At 39.7% G+C, this 9,150-nt stretch overlaps 1 pseudogene; it reads right to left on the bottom strand.

Moving 5' to 3' along the window:
- Nucleotides 1-2,048: 2,048 nt before the first annotated feature.
- Nucleotides 2,049-2,580, bottom strand: LOC121104350 (annotated as a pseudogene).
- Nucleotides 2,581-9,150: the final 6,570 nt, after the last annotated feature.

A 9,150-nucleotide genomic window follows, 5' to 3' on the forward strand; every position in this document is an offset into this window, starting at 1 on the left:
TAAAAACATACCCCCAAATTATTTTTTAAATTAAAATAATAATAGTGAATTGAGTGTTTATAATGAGACAGACACTTGGCTAAGTGATCTACATATGTTAAAGCACTTAGTTCCCCTTAACCCAATAAACCCTATGTAGTGGGCAGTATTACTATTACAATTCTACGGAAATGAGGCCCAAAGAGGGTGAATAATTTACTTAGCTTCACAGAGCTATGAAATAGGAAAACCATTTTTCTGTGATAAAATTTTACTTAACCACTGTTGTACCCTTGTACCTGTGCCCTTGTAACCCATACTAAATATCTGTAAAAAGACTAACTTGGCAAATTCTGCAGACATCTGTTCATTCAACACTGTACTGGGCTTTGGAGCTCCAAAGACAAAGAAATCATTGCCCTTGCCGTCCTAGAGCTTATAGTCCTGGAAAAAGACAAAGCAATGGAAACGTAGGAAACTCACCATGAGTGGTGTCAGAGCTACAAGGGGGAATTGGATCTCTCAGTCTAGAGGTGTCTTCTTGGAGAAGGTCACATCTGACTGATCAGTAATATGAGTAGTAAGTGGTGTCACAGGTCAATATGGAGCACGGAATATACTTACTTATCTCTGAGTAACCCCTTTAAAATTACATAATGTAAATATTTAACACCCAAATGTAAAACCAACGGAAGAAAGAGAATTGGTGAGGAAGTGGGAGACGGGCAGAAGCTATAGAGCCAGTAAGTGGCTGAGCTGAGGGAAGAAGGCTGAAATCTATTGCCCACAGAGGGGGCATCCCAGTGTGAGTTGAGTGGATTTGGTCCATAGGGCACCAAAAGTACTCAGGCACTGGTGAGCCTCTGGGAGCCAATATTCAGAATGGAGCCAAGACTAAGGCTGGTTAAAAACCTATCTGGAGCTTTTCAAGGTCTCCCATCCCTTCTAAACAGCCAGAGAACTATACCTTTGCAACTCTGGACAGAAGACAAGAGCTTTACTCCCAGAAAAAGCCGAACCTGAGAGACTATTCACTCAAACACCAAACACAGCTAAGGTCAGGAGCAAAATGCCATATAGGAAATGGGAGATTAAGTGAAAATCTTTGTCCTGGACAGTGAGGCTTCTTGAACCGCATTCCTAAGTCTGCAGTTATCTCCTCTAAGCAGAAAGCTGCTAGATTCTCTTCTGGAAAAACAGAATATCTAGGGGAGGAGACCTCTAGATATAGACATTGGAAGTCTACAAGGAAAGAGCTGGGGTCTAGCTCTACTGAAAGCAGCCAGCCAGCCAGTGCTGCCCTGGCACACGGACCTGCTAATGAGCCTTTTAGAGCCCCACTCTTAACTATACATGGATGGGCAAGGATCTCCAAATATTTGACGAAGCCCTAATATGCAAGACAGACCAAAGCAAACAAACAAACAAACAAAGCAGGAGATCGGATTGGACTTGGAAAAAATAAAGATCAATACTGTGAGCAGGAAAAGGCTTTGAGGGGAAAAAGAACTTTAACAAATAACTTTAGGAGATGGGATGAGACTATACTTATAAAACAAAACTGGGAAACTAAAAAAAAAAAAGTTATATTTTAAGCCCAAGGATTTTGTTGTATTATCCTTTATATCATTTTGTATGATATAATTTTCAATAACTTTAGTAAAAAGAGAGAAAAGCTAATTACACCAAAATTGAAAAGCTTTGTTACTTTAATTCTCATAGCTTCAACAGAACTTTTGATAAACAAAGAACACGAACAAACAGAGCTCACAATTCATGTGACAAATGAACAGTCCAAAAATAAAGAAGAGCTCTTGAAATGAAAATGATAGTAGAAAAAAAATCAACAGAGGGTTTTAAGAGAAAATCAAAGACTCTCCCAAGTAAGAACAGGAAGATAAAGAATTGAAAAATGGAAAATTCAAGAAAGAAAATAAGAGAATCAATACAGGATATTCAACATCTGAATAATCTTTGTTTCCAAAATACATAGTGGAGTTCCAGCTACCATCTTCTTTCTTTTTTTCTTTTTTTCCTTTTATTTTGGGGGGGGGTGAAAAAAATTTAGATTTAGATTTAGCCAGCTGGACTCAGTTTAGATGATCCCAGTTTTGCTGGCAACACCCAAAGCATCATAGTAAGGAGCCGGTTGAACATACACCTTCATCTCTCCATCACACCTGCTTAGGGTGTTGACCTTGGCCACATCAATGTCATAGAGCTTCTTCCCAGTCTGTTTGATCCGGTGCTTGCTGGCCTTGACATCCACAATGAACACAAGTGTGTTGTTGTCTTCTCTTTTCTTCGTGGCTGACTCAGGGGAACTTGATGATAACATAGTGGTCAAGTTTGTTTCTCCTGGGGGTGCTCTTTCAAGGATATTTGGGCTACCTTCAGAGATGCAGTGTCTTGGGCCTTTGGAAGGTAGGTGACACGTGGATCTCTATTTTGTGACTGTGGACACCTTTCAGCACCACTTTATTAACCTTCAAAGCCTTTGCTTCGGCTTCAGCTTTAGGAGGGGCAGGGATTTCTTTCTTCACCTTTGGCGTCATCTTCATGAGAGGATACATCTTACTTCTCTTCTTGCCTTTTTGGGAAAGCTTCTTAAGAAAGTTGTCTACACCCACTAATTGTCATGCCTTCCCTCCTCTCTCTGTGAGCCCACTCCAGCCGAATTTTTACCTTACCACTTCCCCAACATCTATTCTCATCAAGATCACCAAAAAGGAATTCATTTCTTAGTCCTCATCTCACTTACGAGCAGCACCTGACAGAGTAAATGATTCCCTCCTTCTGGAAAACGTTCTTTTGCTTGTGGAACTCCACATATACCTGCGTTCCTCTTACACCTAGGCCACTTCCTCTCAGGCTTTCCTGCTGTTTCTTACTCATCAACCTCATCTCTAAATGTGGGCAGTGCCTCCAGACTCCATCCTGAGATCTCCTCTTCTCTAGTGAGTGTATATCTACACCCCCTCTCTGGGCTATCACTTCCTGTCCCATGGTCATACGGACCCCCTATATGCTGGAGGCTTCCACATCTATATCTCAGCCCACATAACTCACCTCAACATACAGACCTAAATGTCAAACTCACAATTTACATCTTTATTTGGATATGTAACAGACATCTCATACTTCCAACACCCAATTCCAAACTTCTAACTTACACTTTCCTCCCTCTCCCTAGAAATAAAGATTAGAAACAAGCTTCTCCTCCTGTACTTTTTCCCTTTTCAGTTTTTGGCAACTTCTTTTTTTAGGCTCATGCCAAAATCCTGAGTCATCTTCCTTCCTTTTTATCTCACACCTCAGATATGGTCTGTCAGCAAATCATGACACTTCTACCTTCAAAACATATAAAGAATTCAACCACATCTCACAATCCTCACTGCCACTGCCCTGGCACAAAACACTGATACTTCTCTCTTGATTTCCTGCAGCAGCCTCCTGAATGATATCTTTGTTCTACTTTTGCCCTCTTTCAAACTCTTTCACCATACCAGCCAAAATGATTCCTTTAAGACCTATGTTAGATCATGTTATTCTTTTGCTCACAACCCGTCAACGGTCCCTTTCCTACCTACAAGGCCTTGCATAATTTGGGCCCTAACTGCCCTTAACCTCATTCCTTCCCACTCTCCCATTCGCTTCCTTTATTTTGGTCACCCTGGCTTTTTTTACTATTCCTTAAATACATCTGTACTTCAAACTTGATATTTTTTTTACCTAAAAGGCTTTTCCCCCAGAGGTCTACCTAGCTAACTCCTTAATCCCTGTCATCTTAACTGAAACCTCACTCTCGCAGTGAGGCCTTTCCTGGACCCATATCTAAAATCTCAAATCTCACATACACACTCCATATCATAACTTCCTCCCCGGCCTTTTTTTTTTTCTTTTCCTTAGCATTTATTATTATCTAACATTACTTTTTATTTTACTTATTTAACTTATCTATCTTTACCATTAGAATATATGCTTCATAAGGATAGGATTTTTTGTCTTTCTGTGCACTGTTATAATCCAAGAACTTAAAAGAATTCAAGAATATCACAAAGACATTTACTGATAAATGAAATAACCAAAAAACAGAAGCATAAATCTATCAAAGAAATAATTCAAGAAAATTTCTTAAAATCTAAGAACCTCAGGTTACAAAATGACTCTTGGTAACTTATTAATAAAATAAGACCCACACATCTCAGGCATTTAAGATTTTAAAATAAATTACCCCCCATGTACCTTTTTTCAGGAAGCTACTGGAGGATGTGTTTTCTAACATGAGGTTATAAACCAAGAAAAAGTGAGGCATGAGATCCAGGAAATACAAAATATAAAGAAGAAATACATGAAGAGAATTCAGAGAATAGTGTGGGATATCAGGTCTAAGCGTCAGCCAGTTCAAATTGGAACTAGAGAACGCAAGGCTACAGTAGGACTCTCAAAGACAGAACTGCTGGATTACCTAACACTTTCGTTCGTATTAAGGGCACTTCGATGCTTTGGGGAGATTTGTAAATCGACATAGGAAATTAAGTGAACAACAACAATCTATGCAATTTTAAACTCCAGAAAAAACAGAAAGCTTTGGGAGGAGAAAAGTAAAATCATACTTGCTGGGTTTGCTGGGATATGTAGCATTTATAGAGTCATGACAATTTAAATTCTGATTATTGAATTAACCAAAAGTTCTACACACACACACACACACACACACTAAGGAGGGAAAGCATCTTAACCTGAATACTCTTGAAAAAATAGGATCTGATAAAAGGATTTGAATACTGAGACTTTATTGAGGAGGTACAAATCCAGGTCAAGGAGAGATAAGAGTAAATTAAGCAAGGCAAAAAGAATGCTAAGCAATAAAGGTCATGTGTTACATGTTGGCCTCTCATTGGTCAAATTTATCCACAGATATAATTCTCCCCTATTTCTGAGTTGGGTTATCTGGCTTCTCCAACAGCCACTGGGAAGCTGAATTTCACATTCACAGGATTAGAGCTTCATCTGAGTCCAGATGTGGTAACAAGAGCCAGAAATGTTGAGCATTGTGTTAGTTGGCCTAACTGTGCTGCTGGCAGCCAAGGAAAGGGCCCAAGATTCCAGGGCGAATGACTGGTTATCTCCTGGAGAAGCACCACGGTCTGGGAGCTGGACATTACCAGGAGAAACTGAGGAGGAAATAAGGCTTTTACCCAATACAGAGGGTAAACCAATCTTGCAGAAAGATGCCAAGGAAGCTAAATTCTAACTTTCCATAGTAGTATTTTGAGATAATGTCTAAATTTTTTAAATCAGAAGAGTGATACCTAGCTAGCAAGACAGATGGGTAAAGAAAGAATGAGAAGCCGCAGAAATACTAATTATTGAATCTGTTCGCCTCTGTAAATTGCACAGTTTGCCACGAGGGGAAAAGCAGGGACAAACTTGTAGTGTGGTTTGCATGATTAATCCAGGACATGATAATAATGTGTATTAAAAATTACAATTTGGGGCGCCTTGGTGGCACAGCGGTTAAGCGTCTGCCTTCGGCTCAGGGCGTGATCCCTGCATTCTGGGATCGAGCCCCACATCAGGCTCCTCTGCTATGAGCCTGCTTCTTCCTCTCCCACTCCTGCTGCTGTGTTCCCTCTCTCACTGGCTGTCTCTATCTCTGTCAAATAAATAAATAAAATCTTTAAAAAAAAATTACAATTAAGTCTAAAGTAGAATGAGCAAAAACATTGTATGCAAAGAAAAAGAGCGGTGGCCTCTCTGCAGCGATGCAAGCCTCTGGAACAGTCACATACGTAGAGGTTGGGCATGTGGATCAGATTGATTGGAGATAAGCCTGAGGAAGTAGGATGAGGGTGATTTTAAGTCATGCTAAAGACTCGAACTTTATTCTGCAGGACTTGAGGAGTCAGTTTAGAGTCTAAAGCAGGAAAGAGATATGATCATATTTGTATTTTAGAAAGACTATTCTAGCTGTCCTGCAGAGAATACCTTAAATGGAGAAAGGCCTGGAGGCAGAGAGTGCCTTTAAGAAGCTAATGGAATATCCAAATAGAAAGATATAAGTTCTGAATTACGTATAGTAGAAACAGGAGAAGATAGACCTATCCGTTGTTTAGGATCAGTAAACCAGTTGGGACCAATATCCTTTATGAGGCACAAGGAAGAGGTTATAGGTGAGAGGAAGGTTATAGATGAGAGGTTACAGATGGGAACGTCATCCTAACTCGCCTTTCTATGTAATCTAGTGTGAAACTCTCCAGAAGAGGCTTCTATTCCCCTGGCGCATCTATCATGCAGTCTACCAACTGTGGTCAGAGTTATTTCTTGAATATTTTCAGTGAACATTTATGATGATTGCAATCATGCATTTCTAAATTACTAAGTGGGAGTAAGTTCCTGTGAAAGTGACCTCTTAAAGGAAGAAATATTTTTAAATGCTAACTCCTCCTCAGATGACATTTCTTCCCTATAAAAAAAAGTCTTGCTCTTACCCATATCGAGAGTGTTGTTTATGGCCTACTCGACTCATTCTGTACGTCACTAAATCCCCCCTCTTCCATTCTCAGCAGTTAAAGTTTCTTTTCCTTTCACTCCATTGTGAACACTGCCAAAAGTTTCTCTTCTCAAATCCCATTTTAACCACGTTATTTATAAATTAAAAATCTCCGGGCTTTTTATCTTCCCTGTAGGATAAATACATGCACACTGTATAGTGTACTCTCTATATAATTTTCACTGTTAATCAGCTCAAAAATCTAGAATGTTTGGTTCTTTTCCTTATTCTAGAGATTAAAAAATCAAAGGGGAAAGCAATTTTTGAGTTAAAATTGAATGACTTTCCACTTCTATTTTTCCCTTACTTCCATTTAGTCTGTTTTCTAAGACCCTTCAAAATCTACATAGTCCAAAGCTCTCTTCCCATTAATCCCTACTGAAATGTGGTTCTTAGGTGGAGGGCTTTATGAACCCCCTGCAGCCCTCCTGGTATCCACGAGTAGGCTAGACATGTACATAAGCCCCTAAAAAAGTATATAAATGTTTGCATCTATTTTTATATGGTCATTTTCTGAAGGAGAATTAAAAGTATCTATCAAATTCTTAAAATAATCCATAACCTTAAAAAGGTGAAGAACACTACTCTGCAGAAAAACTCTGCTCTAGGAGATCAGACTACTCCCTTCCCACTCTGCTCCTTCTCTGCTCCTTTTCTTCTGCATTGGCTGATCTCCACTCACACAAAACTGGCTTTCTCTCTGATACCAGGCTCACATCTTTCTTCCTCTGTGTGGCCTTTGCAGATCAATGCAGGCCACAATGACCAAGTTCTCCTCTGAAGTGTTAGCACTCATGTCCTATGTAACAAATCTAGTAATTAACGAGAGACCACCTTGGGGCATTGCTTGAATTTCTGTATGTCTGGGTTTTTCAGTAATTCTATTTTATTGTTATTTGCTTCACCATTTAGATTTTAAGAATCCAGCATTTTAGAGCGCCTCATACTCTCCACAGTATCCTGCCCAGAGCTCCCCAGAGCATGGATGTTCAATAAATATTGGTCCAGAATGAAATTAGCATCTTACTTTTCAAAAAAGCACAAGCATTATTCAGGGGCTTATTAAATACTTAGGCTGCACCAGGATCGATCACGGAGATGGGCAGACGGTAGTGCTCCCCATCTAAGGTAGGGCGAGAACCACTGATTTATAATGGGCCTTACAGTGAACTCAGGGTAGAGTTCATGGGAGTAGGGCTATAAGCAATTGAAGCAGTACAAAAGACAGGACGTAGGGACCCAGTGGTTGAGGACAATAAATGAAAGGATTTGAGAATGCCAGGAACAGAAAGAAGCCGATTGTTTCACAAAAGGTTCAATCCTATGGGGGAGGTAAAACCAATCAGTCTTCTCCTTACGACGTGGAGACCAATCCCCAAATCCGTATACTACACTAGCTTCTGATCATTCAACAAATATCTGTATGAGGTTACTGAAGACATAAAGACACACTGAGGGAACTGAAAATTTAAAATATCACAATGTTCATGTGTTGGTGAATGAAACAAATGAACCTCTGAGAGCTCCATTTCAAGCTCTGTGATGGCCACATCAAGTTGCTGGAATATCCCAAGCTAATAGCCATGGGAAAGAAGACTTCATACTCCTTACCTTCAAGCAGTTCAAATCTAGTTGGTGAAACAAAGTTAGATGCGTAAACACAGACCAACAAGACAGTGGATACCAAAATGCCAGACAAAAAATACATGAAAACAGGCATTACCTGAGTGTGTTTGCTATTTCTTAATTGTTAAAATTCTGGTTTGTTAATGATATCATAGAAGTTTTATTGTGAAAATAAACTCCAAAACATTTATTTGGTGATACTATAAAACTCTCTTCTAGATTATATCTGAGTAGAGACTCACCGGAAGCATTTTTTAGTCTCGATTAGTACACCATGTATCAAAATGGCTTTAAGATGAAAAACAACATCAAATCAATGTACCATCGCAACGTGCAACATCTTGTGCAGAGGACTGAAGCAGATAACTGCTTTGATGGAGAGTTTATGAAAGAGATTTGGTTTCTGCATTGGCCTGGATTACCTAGAAAAGTTGAGAAAAGTATTACTTTTTCATGACTGTGAAAGATCAGGCAGCATGAGTAAGGGAAGGGGAAATGAGACAGTGAAGGGCCAGAAGGAAGACAAGATCATGCGTTACCATGCTACTCACAGATGTAAACTGTGTTGCAAGAAGGCCCATGCAGATGTCAGGCAGGTGACTCCTTTAGGCCACATGATACAATGCGACATAATGTGACTTCAGGCTATCCCAAGAAATCATGCCTTGGAGTATCTACTAGAAAGAAGACAGCTAAAGCTTTTTTTTTTTTTGTAGTTCCTTCCCATCTTGCAGCCCCCAGTGGGGACTTCTGGTTCCATCACCTGTCTCCATCCTATGTTTTATCATACATTTCTCAAGTCCTGACATTTCATCAAGAGGTGGCTGGTTGGCTGCAAACAGAAGAATGATGAAGAGAAGTGATGAGAGACTCCAAGGAGGCACATGAGATGTGCCCCACAGGATATCAAGAAAGGTTCTCAGATTCATCAGTCAAGCTGGGAGATGAAAATCACAAGAAGAAGGAGTGACATTTATGAGAAACTGGTT

Source organism: Ursus maritimus, unplaced genomic scaffold (genome assembly GCF_017311325.1).
Source record: "Ursus maritimus isolate PB19 unplaced genomic scaffold, ASM1731132v1 scaffold_21, whole genome shotgun sequence".
NCBI lineage: Eukaryota > Metazoa > Chordata > Mammalia > Carnivora > Ursidae > Ursus > Ursus maritimus.